Raw genomic sequence first — 15,004 nt, 5'->3', positions numbered from 1 at the left:
CCTGAGGTAACTGCATGACTGGATTAGCGACTGTGGCCAGGCCTTTGTTCAAGGTTTTTTCCGGGTAACAGGTGTGTGCACAATCCGGGAAGGTTATTCTCTTCTCTCGCCAATCTATACTAGGATTATGTGTTTCCAACCAAGTTATCCCCAGTATTATTTGGAACTGTGGGGCTTTGATTAAATCAAACACAATAGTCTCTCGATGCCCATCTTGACCCAACAGTGTCATCTCTGTGGTGGAATGAGTTACAGGCCCAGAGGCAATTTCAGTTCCATCAACTGTGGTGATGACATCCGAAGAGGTTTTTTTGCAGAAAGATAGATTCATCCTAGAAGCCAATTCGTGGTCCATATAATTTCCTACGACCCCACTATCAATGTATGCCCTTACTGCATGCATACGTGATGGCTGCCTTGGATCAATAAGGACCATTGGTATGATTAGGTATGAGGTCTGAGTGTCCTTCTTCAAGCTCGGCAAGCGGACCTCTAGGCTTGTCGGGCGTGGTCGTTTCCCGAATCAGGTTCTGTTTGATTTCTATCAGCAACTCCGACTACTTTCTTGGATGGTTTTATAGGGCAATCCCATAGAAAATGTCCTGAGGCCCCACAGTATAGACACAATTGCATCTGCTGTCTCCTTTCTCTTTCCTTTTGAGTTCAGGGTCCCTTAACCCCCCCGATCTGCATAGGTTCTGCTGCATCTGTTCCTTTGGGGGTGACGTTGGGTTTAACCAATACCCGATTCTCGAACTTAGCTCGCTCAGCCTTTCGATTCTGAAGTCGGTGGTCTAACTGGACCACTAAGTCTATATATTCTGCACAATCCTGGGGTGGGTTCACAACTTGGGCCAAAACATCTTTAAGTTCTCCCCGAAGTCCACGATGAAATGGTGTAATTCATTTTACCTCTGGCCATCCGGTTTCCACCACCAACCTATTAAAGGTTGCGATATAGGTTAACAGATCCTGGTTACCTTGTCGTAGGGATAAAAGTTCGTTATCCAGGGCCTGTCCCTGGGAATGTCTGGCGAATAGTCTTTCCATGCTCATTTGAAAACCCTGAAAGTCCCGAAGAAGAGGGTCATCCTGATTGACTAGTGGAATCGACCAGTCAGCTGCACTGCCACTCAAATATGATAATACAAAAGCTACTTTGGCTTGGTCATTTGGAAAAGCTCCAGGTCTGCATAAAAAGTGCAAGCGACATTGGTTCATAAACACGGCAAACTTTTTTGGGTCCCCAGCAAAATGTTCAGGTGGAGCTAAAGGAATAGCCCCTGGTAAAACCACTTGCACCGGATTGCTCGATGAAACAGGAGGTGGATTCCCCCCGAGTCCTGGTAAAGGTGTTTGCCCTGCTTGGTTTTGCAGCAGTTGCCTAGCCAGGTCATCAATGCGCTCCTTCGAGACAATCAGTTCTCTCCTGAGGGCATTAGTCTCTTGGCGAGCGGAGTGCACTTCTGCCCTAAGTTCCTCCAATAATTGGGTCAGTTGGTTGGTTTCTGAGGTTTCCATAACGCCCGTTTGGGGATTTATAGAGAGGCTTCGGGTTCTGTTGTGCTCACCTGGCTCCCACAGGGGTGTCGGTCGGATCCAGACGGCTGCGGTCTCCACCAACGTGATGCATAGTGCAGAGATGACTGACTGGACTGGCCCTCTTAATCTTGTCTGCGTGACCCGTAGAAGTATTCTCGTGCAAGTGGAGAGATGGATTTAGCCACCCGTGGATTCAAGTGATGGCACCCCCCACAGTCCTCCCAACTAATCACCTCAGAAGTGCCCTCTCAGTAATCTCACCTTATATTCTTGAAAGATGAGCTCGCCATCCTGCATGGATTGCAGGGGCGCGTTGATGCCAGTTACTTCACTGGTTTGAAGGCGTGGGAGAGTTCCGGAGAGTATTGACTCTGAGGTTCCTGGCAAGGTCCAGTAAGTATCAATCGGTCGAGTAAGAATCGAAAGATGCTGCGGGAACTGGTGAGTATGGCGCAGCGCTGCAGCTGGAGATGCGACGCGTACAGATATGATGTTCTTTCCAGGTCCGGAGGCGAGATGGATCCGGAATCAGGTGAGGAATTCGAAAATAGTTTGTTTTCTAACCTTGTCCTTTTCTTTCCTCTTTGTTTTAGGAGCTCCAGATTCGAGGCGGGCGTGGCAGAAGACTGGATGCAGACTGCAGGCACGGTGAGCGTTACGCTGCTGGATGCAGAATAATGCGAAGCGTGTGCTGTTGTTCGGGCGTGGTTTAAATAGCCTCCAAAGTAGTTCCAGGTAAGAAGTTCCCTAGAACCACGCCCGAGTAAAAAATAGTCCTTGTAATAAAATAGTCCCAACCAGGCCTCATGTTGGCTTGGACTCACTAGCAGAATGGTCTGCATCAGGTAAGTAAAGTCTATGAGCCTGGCGCCAATGGTGCCAGGACTGATTTCTATGATGAGCCTGGCGCCAGGACTGAACCCAAACAGCCCCCAGCCGGGGCTGTTGGTGTTTTAATAAGTGTCTGGATGCCTGCTCCCGGAGCTGATGGGCTTGGTCCTGATGCCCGGGGGTAGGCATCATCACAAAACTACTCGGAGCTCATAGATAAAGTGAAAAGAGACCTGAACAGATGGAACCCGTTAGCAATCTCATGGTGGGGGAGAATAACGGTCATTAAAATGACGATACACCCTAGACTATTGTACTATTTCCAAGCACTCCCTATACGGATTCTGCCAACTTTCTTCAAGACTCTTACCAAAATTGTCACAAATTACGTCTGGCAAAACAAAACGCCAAGACTGTAGCAACAGGCGCTCACAGCACAAAAATCAGACGGAGGCATGGCACTCCCTCACTTCAAGAAATATTACGAGGCCGCCCAACTATGGGTGCTGAACGAATGGATCACCAACACATCAGACAAGTGGTGGGAGGCGCAGGATAGAGCTGTAGTGAGATCAAATCTACGTCACCTACTGTGGAGCAATCCCGAGCACAGGCACCAAAATCTCAATATAAGTGAGATCATGAGCTCCATTATGGACATTTGGGACAGAACGACTAAGAAAGGAATACTCATAATAGATCCTGCCCCCTTCATCCCAATCCTGGACAACCCAGACTTCCCCCTAAGGATGGGAGGAGGAGCATTCCAAAAATGGCGTGAGCTTGATTGCACAAAAGTGGGAGACATGTTTGACGGTCAACGAATCAGAACATTCAAAGAATGTCAGGACTTACTGGGCCTCACGGAAAAGGACAGATACCAGTACGAGCAACTGAAGCACTGCTTCACAACTCCTAGAATAACATAGGCAATGACAAGAACGCTGACCCCGTTTGAAACGTATATAATGTCCCAAACCGGCGAAAGGAAATTTATCTCCACCCTTTATAAGTTCCTGAACATCCAGACGGAAACCATGACATGGCAATATATGAAGAAATGGGAAATGACTTTAGGGAAACAACTAATGAGGGAACAATGGATATACATCTGGCAAATAATCCCCAAATGGACACGGTCGATACAAACAAGAGAAGCTTAGACAAAAATTATGATACAATGGCACTACACCCCGGAAAGACTCCACAGAATCTATACCACCTCGCAACCAAAATGCTGGAGGGGATGTGACGCAACGGGGTCCTGGAGACACATATGGTGGGACTGCAAGGAACTGCAACCATTCTGGGCAGAGGAAAAATCACAAATGCAGAACATTTTCAAATGAACGGCAAACCTGGGAGAGGAAGTCTGGATGTGCGGTATGTGGGACCCTCGAGACAGGTCACTCACAAAGACACAAAAAAGGAATTTTATGGGACTCCTTATAGCAGCATGGCTAGCGATAGCCCAAAACTGGAAACGGAAATCACCCCCAACCAGTCAAGAATGGCTACACAGGATATGGACATATGTGGCAATGGAGAGAATTACATACAATATACAAGGGGAAAGACAGAGATTCGCAACAGTCTGGGGGGAAGCGATAGAGTATCTACAAAGCGATTACATGCTCCAATGGTGCCCACATAAACTCTGAATACTGGACTTGTTCACAGGATAACTTTGAAGCGGGAAAAGAGACTCAGTGGGACAGCGAAGGTCGATACAACCGGTGTGGGGGGAGGGGAGAGGGACGGGAGTTGTTTTGGGACACTGTTGAGTCCCCATGTTTATGTTTAAAGAAATGCCAATAAAAATATCTTTAAAAAGAAGAAACCCCATTAAAAAAAAGTAGGGCAATGCCAGACACAGGTGGATGTATTTATTGTATAAATCCAGATCATAAGCCAAGTCCTGATATCAGCCAGCATGTATTGAAATAGAAGTTAAAAATGGGCGAAAAGAAAGAAAGGAGCAGTCATCTTGTTATATAAGAAATGAAGAAAAATGCAGTAGAGGTTGTTTAGGAGGCAGGAGTGGTTAAAAGAAACACAAAGCGTTTAAGGGTTGGGGTTGAAGAGAAAAGTACTGATGATCGAGACATACTTATTTTTCAAAGGAAACTCATTCAGTTTTATATTACAGGTGGACGGGAGAGACCTATACAACAGGAGATTGACGTCACTCAACCCTGCAAGCAGTGAGAAAAAGATCAAGGGACCCAGCTAGATGCCCAGTCATAATCGTTTCAATATTCTGTGTTTGAGAATTGCCTTTACGAAGACTCCTCCATCCTTGTGTTCTCCAGAAGAAAACAAATGCCCCCTCCGCCTTTTTGATTGTTCTTCGACAATGCGAATCGGAGGTTTGAGTGCTCTGAGATGAAACAAACACTAAAATGCAAAAAGGACTGGCCTAAGAATTAAAGGGCCCATAAATCATGCTGCAAAGCAGTCTTAAGGACAAAATAATGTATGGATTAAATAGAGAAAGTCTCTGAACTTAGAATAAGAAGAATAAAGAATTGGGTGGAAGATATGTTGATGGAAGACAAATGAAAAGAGGAAAAACATTAAGAAATGTGCAGGGGGAACGAGAATTGGAAACAAGGAAATGTCATTGTGGGGTGGGAGTGAGGAAAAAGTGCATATGGAAAGACTGAGACGGCTGGTGGGTTCCCTCAAGGAATGATTTCTCTCGATTCTCGTAGTGGCCAAAATCACCTGTTGTATTTAACTAGCTAATAGAGGTGGGATTTAGATAGAATCATATAAAACTTTTTAGGGATACACGTATGCAAATCATGAAGGGAAAACGTTGCAATTAACCTTTTTTGTAAAGGTAGATACATATATATCTTAAAGTTAGAAATGTTGAGCTTGTAGAAATGGTTTATGATACCTCGCATATTGAGATGGATCACTGCATTGAGGGGGCTGACTGAGATAGGGATATAGGTGTACACTGAATATGGGGGAGGGTGGACATTGGGTGTAGTGGCTAAGTATTGAATAAGTGTATGAATACAGGCCAGAGAGGGGAGTGTAGAGGAGGTCCTAGACTCACCCACCCTCAAACTGAATACAGATAACCTGTCAGGCTGATCATTGTTTCCAGTATCGCAAACATCGTAATTGTAGTGCTTTTTGAAGGCAAAAATCTAATTTTAGGGCAATATATATTTTTTAGGGTCAGAGTGCCCCAAGCAGTAGAGAATATCTCAGGTATTATACACTCATCATGAATATCTAAACATTTAGTCCAGAAGTAAATAGAAAATTAGTTAAGCACAAAGGTAAAACACTGTTGGTAGCTGCACAGAACATTCAGGCTGAAAGGACTCCATTAGTTTCTAAGATGGATGCCGAAAACAAGATGGTGGCAAAACCCTTATCCATGCAGTATGTGAGTAATTCTTTGGCAGTAATTCAGTTGCAGTTCAATGTCAGTTCATTGTATATAAGCATGTTTGTTTGGTGTGTATATATAGAATATCTAGGCAGGAAAAGCACGGTATAGCCTGCCAAAAAGACTCAGAGGAACTGATAAGGGCTGCTCCTTTCCAGACATCAAAGGATTTATAATGAGTTTTTAGCTGAATCTCACGCAAGCTATCAGATTGTCAGTCAAACCATGCATGCCAAATTATGTCATGTGGGCTTGGTGATTGACAAGTAAGCCAGCCAATTGGAGGATGGGAGGGCTCATATGTTAGCTAAAAGAGCCAATTGAGAATGTATCCTGAATTTTCATGAAAATATTAGGTCATTGACATTTGCCTATATAAACCCAGTGATTGTAGGAGCTTTGTGTGTGCTTTCAGTGATATTAAAGATTGCTGTGCAACTGCCCAGGCATCCGTCTCCCTCCTTGGCTGGTCTCCAGTGCTGATCCACAGATGTCAAAGGTTTATGAAGCACTGGGCCCTCCAGTTCACTTCTTTCTTCTTCGTCCGCAGCTCTGGCTGCGAACCTCTGACCAATGAGGCTCCCACACCTGTGGCCTTCTCGCAGCCCACCTGGCCCTTGGCTCCACAGCTTCCTGGGGTCGTCTGCTGGAATCCTGGCTCTCCTGCAGGACCCATCTCGGCTGCCTCCTCGCATAAAAGATTGCCTGCTGTTCCCTTTGCTGCTGATCTCTCTTTTTATACACCTGAAACCACTTAACAAGTTGTAGGTGTGAGACCCAAATTGTAATTGCCTGACCGCAATTAGTGGACAATTTGAGACATGCCTGACCTTTAAAACACTCTGCAGACCTCTACCTCATGTCAGTATTAGAGTGGTGAAATGACTTACTAGTGTTCACAACTCAAGTCGTCTCATCCTCGTCCCAGTACGAAAGTTAGTTGAATGCGAGGAAATAAGGGGGAGATGTTTGGCAACAGCCCATAAAGGTTGGGGGAGGGTGAGGTTGGTTCTCAATAGGGACAGGGGGATACCAAGTCTCGCCTGTGGATATATTCTCCCCACTCCCCCAAGGACCCTCCACCAAAGCGAACCTCCCTCAATTCTCCACCCGCAGGTTCTGGATCCAAAAGCGATGGCCTTTCCCAGTCCACCTGAGAAGAGGATCCAAGGGGAGTAGGTGTGAGTATCCTCACAACACTCCTTATTCTCTGTGGTGGACCAGAAGAAGGACACGGGCATGATGTTGACATTTCCAGAGAATATTGTATTAAATAAGAATAATGCCCATCTACCCCTATTGTTATGAGGGTGTTCCCAGCCTATACAAATTGTCATGATCCCTGCTTCCAAGGGGTCAGGACTTGCCTCACATCCTTGGAAGCGGGCCCATAACCTTGATCCTGGGTACCAGCCAGTCCCTATCCGGACCTTTGGACCTTGTCCTGGCGCCAGTGGCACCAGGCTCATAAAGATGACCGGTCCCGGCACTGGAAGCGCCGGGCTCATAATGCTTAAGAGTGCTTGGGTGGACCTACCTGCAGCAGACCATGCTGCTTACTTACCAGCTCGATGGTCTTCTGATCCTTCTCTGCCTGGAACTACTTTTCCTGTCTGGGTGGGGCAGGAGCCACTCCCTGGAATCAGAACACAGGAACTCTTTTCTTACCTGGGCGAGGCTGTGGAAGAAGACGCCTAAGCACTACAGAAGGCTATTTAAACCACACCCGATTGATGAAACGTGCTTCGCGTTATTCTGCATCTGCAGCAGGACGCTCACCGTGTCAGCTCCAGTCTTCCTGAGATTCTTCAGCTCCAGTTCCTGTGAAAACGAATTCCTTACCTGCTAGAGATCCGATCCTCAGCTGCACCTGCCAAGACAAAACAACAGGTTAGCAGAATTCAATTCGAGAGCAGCGCTCTTACTTACCAAATACGGCGGCATCTTCCAAAGCCTTCCGCCGCTTTCTTCGGCTCCCCATCGACATCTGCAAAGAAAAGGACTTGATTAAGCATTGCATTCTTGAATTGCTTACCTGCGCTCCGCACGTTCTGAACTTCAAGAAGCGCTGCATGCCGGCATCTGCAAAACAAAGGGAGACATTTTAAGGCGCATTCTAAACCAACCATAAACTTTCTACTTACGCGCTCGCACGTTCGCCGGCATCCATCTAGCAACGCTCTCTGCATCCACGATCTGCAAGGACAAAAGAGACATTAAGGCGTGCTTTTGAAACAAACAGCAGTCATTTTACTTACGTGCACCGCGCTTCATCTTCTTCGTACATACGCGCTTGCACGATCCTAGGCACTTATTCATCAGCGTCCATTGCACCTAAACCTGCAGGACAAAGAAAGACATTAGAAAGGGTGACAGCAACCGGTCATCTTTCCTACTCACCTGCTCGCCTCATCATTCCTCTACAATTTCAATCTTGACACCCTGAGACTGAGCAAGGGACTAAATTAAGGGTGCTCCAATAACTATCAAGAAACCGCTCGTGCGGTAAACGGCGGTATCTTCCAGCATCAACCTCTGCAATCAAGAGGATTGTCAGTGAACCAGTGAAGTAACTGGTACTTGCGCCCCTGCAAAGACGCAGGATGGAGAGCCCGGCCTTAATATATCTAAGGTGAGCAAGCCACGCCCTTGGTTCGAATAGGAGGACTGAGGAAGGAGAAGTTCAGTCAATCCAGTTCCTAAATCCTTGTTCTTCCGTCTGCAAACACCTCACTCTACACGTCCGGTACATCGTGAGAAGGGGACCAGCCCTAGGAGAAGGCCGAGATCTACGAGTCACACTAGAAGACACGGCGACAGCTCAGTCCAGCCCAGCGCCTCTGTGGAAATCAGGTGAGTGTTACAGAACGCGAAGCCCACCACAAATCCTCCACCCAGGCGCAATGGAAACCTCAGATACTGACCAACTAGCCCAGTTGCTAGGGGAATTAAGAGCAGAAGTACTAGCAGCGCGCCAGGAAACGAACGCCCTAAGGAGGGAGCTAATTGTGTCCAAAGAGCGCACAGATGATCTTGCTAGACAGTTGTTACAAACGCAGGCGGGACAAACACCGCTGCCGACCCCAGGGGCGGGTAATATCCCAGCGACCTCCACTAATCCTGTACAAATTAATCGACCTGGAAATGTGCCTTTGGCTCCACCCGAACACTTCTCAGGCGATCCCAAAAGGTTTGCAGTGTTCATCAATCAATGTCGTCTGCACTTCCTGTGTAGGCCAGCTGCATTTCCCACTGATCAGGCCAAAGTGGCCTTCGTACTTTCATATCTAAGTGGCAGTGCTGCAGACTGGTCCATTCCCCTGGTAACCCAGGATGACCCGATTCTTCGTAATTTTCAGGCCTTCCAGTCCAGTATGGAAAGACTATTTGCCAGACACTCTCAGGGACAGGCCTTAGATAACGAACTCCTCTCTTTACGACAAGGTAATCAGGATCTTCTGGCATATATTGCATCATTTAACAGACTGGTAGTTGAAGCCAGATGGCCCGAGGATAAAAGGATTACGCTGTTTTATAGGGGGTTGCGTGGAGAACTCAAAGATGTCCTGGCCCAAGTAGTAAATCCTCCGCAAGATTGTTCTGAATATATTGACCTGGTGGTTCAACTGGATCACAGGTTACAGAATAGGAAGGCTGATCGCTCCAGATTCGAAGCTCGGGTTTTTTCAAGACCACAGAGTTCCGCCAAAGGAGTCGATACCGTAGAACCCATGCAAATAGGAGTCGTGAAAGGGCCGTTAACACAAAAGGAACGAGAAAGAAGAAGACAGCTGCAATTGTGCCTCTATTGTGGGAATTCAGGACATTTTCTTCGTGAATGCCGGGTGAAACCTGCTAAGAAGACCGTGGGAGCTTCCGACAAAAGCATTGAAAAGCCAGAATCGGGAAACGACCTCGCCCGACAAGTGTAGAGGTCCGCTTGCCGAGCGTTAAAACCAGTTCTTTGACCTCGCATTTCATCGTGCCCATGGTCCTAATAAGCCCCGAGAAGCCAGATCGTTTGCATGCCATCAAGGCATACATTGACAGTGGAGCAATCGGCAATTATGTGGATCGTGAGATGGCATCCAGGATGAATCTACCTCTCTGTCCTAAAATGGTTAAAGACGTTATTACCACAGTGGATGGTACGGAAATAGCTTCCGGACCAGTTACCCATACCACCGAGGGAGTGACGTTAGTAAGCCAAAATGGACATCGTGAGGAGATCGTGTTTGATGTGATCAAGGCCCCTCAGTTTCAAATTATCCTGGGGATCCCTTGGTTAGAAAAACACAATCCTCAAATTGATTGGCGAGCAAAGACGATTCAGTTTCCGGAATGTGCCTCCACTTGTTATCTGAAGTCCGACATTAAGCTGGCAGCAATTACATCCGAGGGTCCCCAACTGCCTCCTGAATATCTAGAGTTCCAAGATGTCTTCCAGAAAGAACAAAGCAAACTCCCTACCCCCGCACAGGTCATACGACTGTCAGATAGACCTGGTACCTGGGTCCACCCCTCCATGTAGTAGGATCTATGCTCTCACCGAACCAGAAAATCTCCACCTTAGGCAGTATTTGGACCAATACCTGGCCAATGGATTTATTCGTCCTTCTAAGTCTCCAGCCTCTTCAGCTCTGTTCTTCGTTCCGAAAAAGGAAGGGGATCTCAGAACATGTATCGATTATCGCGCCCTGAATCAGATTACAGTCAAGAACAGATATCCTTTGCCATTGATCCCTGAACTTCTAGACCAAGTCAAGAATGCTCGCATTTACACGAAGTTGGATCTCAGAGGAGCTTACTACTTGGTCCGAATAAAAGAGGGCGACGAATGGAAGACGGCCTTCCGCACCAAGTATGGATTATTTGAGTATCAAGTAATGCCCTTTGGACTATGTAACGCCCCGGCCGCCTTCCAGTACTTCATGAATGACGTCCTCAGAGAACTAATTGACGTGTGTACAGTTGTCTACATCGACGATATCCTTATATATTCGTCCTCTGAGGCCGATCACCGGAAACACGTCAGGGCAGTTCTTGAGAGGCTTCGCCAACATAAACTCTTTGCCAAGCTTGAGAAGTGCGTTTTCCATGTCACCGAGGTCGATTTCTGGGATTCATTCTGTCACCAAATGGAGTCCACATGGATTCAAGAAAGGTAGACGCTATCATTAAGTGGCCATCACCAACGTCGGTGAAAGGAGTCCAAAGCATGTTGGGTTTTGCCAATTTCTACCGCAGATTCATTCCAGAATTCTCCCGAATAGTCCAGTCCATTACTGCCCTTCTAAGGAAAAACAAACGCTTTGTGTGGTCTACCGAGGCGGAGCAAGCCTTCCAAGAGTTAAAAGCCAAGTTTATCTCCGCTCCTGTTTTGAGACATCCCCGCCCAGAGCTTCCTTACATCGTAGAAACCGACGCCTCCAGTCTTGCGATGGGTGCAGTCCTATCGCAAAGAGATCCAGAAACAAACCAGTTACACCCCGTGGCATTTTGGTCCCGCAAATTCTCGGCTCCTGAAATCAACTACACCATTACCGATAAGGAACTTCTGGCTATCAAGTCCGCCTTCAAGGCCTGGCGACATTATCTTCTGGGTGCCAGACACACAGTCACAGTGATTACAGACCATCGCAACTTACAATACCTAAAGACAGCTAAAGCTCAATCCTCCAGACAACTCCGCTGGGCACTATTTTTTGCCGAGTTTGACTTCGTCATTACCTACCGACCAGGCAACAAGAACGGTAAAGCTGATGCCCTTTCCCGGATGGGAGTGGAAGAGCACATGGTCAATCCTGAGCCCGTACCTATCATTCCCGAACAAAGAATCCTAGGTCTAATCGGCACACAATCCATCGAAGAAGTTGAAGCCAAAGTTAAACAACTTATAACTCCAGCAGACATACAGAATTGGCATCTTCAGGGAAAAGACTTCACGGTGAAGAACGACCTATTGTACTTCCAAGAACGGTTATATCTACCCTGTGCTAGTTTACAGAATCAAGTCATCTCTTGTTATCACGACTCCCTAATGGAGGGACACCCCGGTATGGCCAAGACCTCGGAAAAGATCAAGCGTCACTTCTGGTGGCCGTCTTGGAGAAAGGATATCAGAGACTTTGTAATGTCCTGTGGAGTGTGCGCTCAAAATAAAAGTCAAAAGGAGAAACCAGCAGGCCTCTTACGCCCACTTGACATCCCACCTCGTCCCTGGCATACTCTCTCCATGGATTTCATCACCGACTTACCTTCATGTTCCGGATATAATACGATCTTAGTAATCGTGGACCTATTCTCCAAGATGGTGCACTTCATCCCACTGAAAGGTCTACCGTCAGCAGCAATCCTGGCCCGGGAGTTTCTCGAAAACATCGTTCGGTTGCACGGTTTTCCTTCAGTTTTAATCTCGGGTAGAGGAAGTCAATTTGTCTCCCACTTTTGGCAGAGTTGCTGTCGGTTGGCTCAAATTGATGTAAGGCTTTCAACCAGTCACCACCCCCAAACCGATGGACAGACCGAGAGGACCAATCAAACTTTGGAACAGTATTTCCGCTGCATGCTGCAACAAACAGAAAGAACTTGGAAGGACATCCTTTGGATAGCCGAGTACGCTTACAATAATTCAGTCCACTCTGGAACCGGAAAAACCCCGTTTTTTCTTTTATATGGTGGCCATCCTCGAACCTCTAATCTGGATCCACCTCAGGATCTAGGGACACCAGCAGTAGACCACCTGCATTCTGCAATCACCCAAGCCTTTAAGGAAGTCACTTCTCATCTGCAAAGGGCTAAGGAACAATACAAGAAAGGAGCAGACCAACATCGGAAGGAGGCCCCTCAATATCAAGTAGGAGATCAAGTCTGGTTATCCACCAAACATTTACCCCTAAAAGGACCGCGCACCTTCAACCCAAGATACCTGGGACCCTACTCAATCACTACCATAATAAACCCAGTGGCAGTCAAGTTGGACTTGCCCCCTCATATGAAAATGCACCCAGTCTTCCATGTCTCGCTACTAAAACCTGTGCAGCCAGAGACCCGATTGACTAAATCTCCAGAACCTATCCTAGTTGATGGAGAACTCGAGTTTGAAATCAAAACCATCTTAGATTCCAAAATCTCCAAATCAAGGCTATACTACCTGATTGACTGGAAAGGTTATGGCCCCCAGGAAAGGTCTTGGGAACCTGCAGAACATGTCCACGCACCTCGTTTAGTCAAGAAATTTCATCGAACATTTCCTAACAAACCAAGACCCCCGGAGAAGTCAAGCTTGGGAGGGGCCTTGAGGGGGGGTGCTGTCATGATCCCTGCTTCCAAGGGGTCAGGACTTGCCTCACATCCTTGGAAGCAGGCCCATAACCTTGATCCTGGGTACCAGCCAGTCCCTATCGGGACCTTTTGGACCTTGTCCTGGCGCCAGTGGCACCAGGCTCATAAAGATGACCGGTCCCGGCGCTGGCTCATAATGCTTAAGAGTGCTTGGGTGGACCTACCTGCAGCAGACCATGCTGCTTACTTACCAGCTCGATGGTCTTCTGATCCTTCTCTGCCTGGAACTACTTTTCCTGTCTGGGTGGGGCAGGAGCCACTCCCTGGAATCAGAACACAGGAACTCTTTTCTTACCTGGGCGAGGCTGTGGAAGAAGACGCCTAAGCACTACAGAAGGCTATTTAAACCACACCCGATTGATGAAACGTGCTTCACGTTATTCTGCATCTGCAGCAGGACGCTCACCGTGTCAGCTCCAGTCTTCCTGAGATTCTTCAGCTCCAGTTCCTGTGAAAACGAATTCCTTACCTGCTAGAGATCCGATCCTCAGCTGCACCTGCCAAGACAAAACAACAGGTTAGCAGAATTCAATTCGAGAGCAGCGCTCTTACTTACCAAATACGGCGGCATCTTCCAAAGCCTTCCGCCGCTTTCTTCGGCTCCCCATCGACATCTGCAAAGAAAAGGACTTGATTAAGCATTGCATTCTTGAATTGCTTAGCTGCGCTCCGCACGTTCTGAACTTCAAGAAGCGCTGCATGCCGGCATCTGCAAAACAAAGGGAGACATTTTAAGGCGCATTCTAAACCAAACATAAACTTTCTACTTACGCGCTCGCACGTTCGCCGGCATCCATCTAGCAACGCTCTCTGCATCCACGATCTGCAAGGACAAAAGAGACATTAAGGCGTGCTTTTGAAACAAACAGCAGTCATTTTACTTACGTGCACCGCGCTTCATCTTCTTCGTACCTACGCGCTTGCACGATCCTGGGCACTTATTCATCAGCGTCCATTGCACCTAAACCTGCAGGACAAAGAAAGACATTAGAAAGGGTGACAGCAACCGGTCATCTTTCCTACTCACCTGCTCGCCTCATCATTCCTCTACAATTTCAATCTTGACACCCTGAGACTGAGCAAGGGACTAAATTAAGGGTGCTCCAATAACTATCAAGAAACCGCTCGTGCGGTAAACGGCGGTATCTTCCAGCATCAACCTCTGCAATCAAGAGGATTGTCAGTGAACCAGTGAAGTAACTGGTACTTGCGCCCCTGCAAAGACGCAGGATGGAGAGCCCGGCCTTAATATATCTATGGTGAGCAAGCCACGCCCTTGGTTCGAATAAGAGGACTGAGGAAGGAGAAGTTCAGTCAATCCAGTTCCTAAATCCTTGTTCTTCCGTCTGCAGACACCTCACTCTACACGTCCGGTACATCGTGAGAAGGGGACCAGCACTAGGAGAAGGCCGAGATCTACGAGTCACACTAGAAGACACGGCGACAGCTCAGTCCAGCCCAGCGCCTCCGTGGAAATCAGGTGAGCGTTACACAAATAACTAAGGTGCTTGTCAGTCGTCGGGCGGTTTCCAAACAAAAAAATTGTCTGCTGTCCAAAAAAACGAATTCTACCTGACCCTACCACTTTTCTATCCAAAGGAAATGAAGTCTGGAGAATGACTCCCTTCTCCTGACTGTCTCTTCTCAAAGAGTTTCCTCTTCACAGCAAAGTTCCTTTTATAGGATATTTGTAAACAGTCTCTCGTCACCTTCTGTACGACAAACTGTTACTCCTTCTTTAGACTTTTTGGTTTACACTATTTTTCCCTTTTCAATGTTCAAATGATCTCCTCTTATTCTCTCTTATCCTTTGATCAAGACGGCAGTTTGCTTGGCCATTCTGTTTTATAGGCTTTAGAGGCCTTCACTTCGTAT

At 47.2% G+C, this 15,004-nt stretch overlaps 1 long non-coding RNA gene across 1 annotated transcript in view; it reads left to right on the top strand.

The window, feature by feature from the left end:
• Nucleotides 1–6,226, top strand: part of LOC138566698 (uncharacterized) — a 70,179-nt gene extending 63,953 nt beyond the window's left edge. The window contains exon 2 of the long non-coding RNA XR_011301998.1: nucleotides 4,523–6,226. This is a non-coding gene — a long non-coding RNA (uncharacterized lncRNA). The remainder of the gene's footprint in view (nucleotides 1–4,522) is intronic.
• The last annotated feature ends 8,778 nt before the right edge of the window (nucleotides 6,227–15,004 follow it).

Source organism: Ambystoma mexicanum, chromosome 2p (assembly GCF_040938575.1).
Source record: "Ambystoma mexicanum isolate Mex_15411 chromosome 2p, UKY_AmexF1_1, whole genome shotgun sequence".
Taxonomy (NCBI): domain Eukaryota; kingdom Metazoa; phylum Chordata; class Amphibia; order Caudata; family Ambystomatidae; genus Ambystoma; species Ambystoma mexicanum.
The sequence above is the reverse complement of the archived record's forward strand: the minus strand, read 5'-3'. Positions and strand labels throughout refer to the sequence as shown.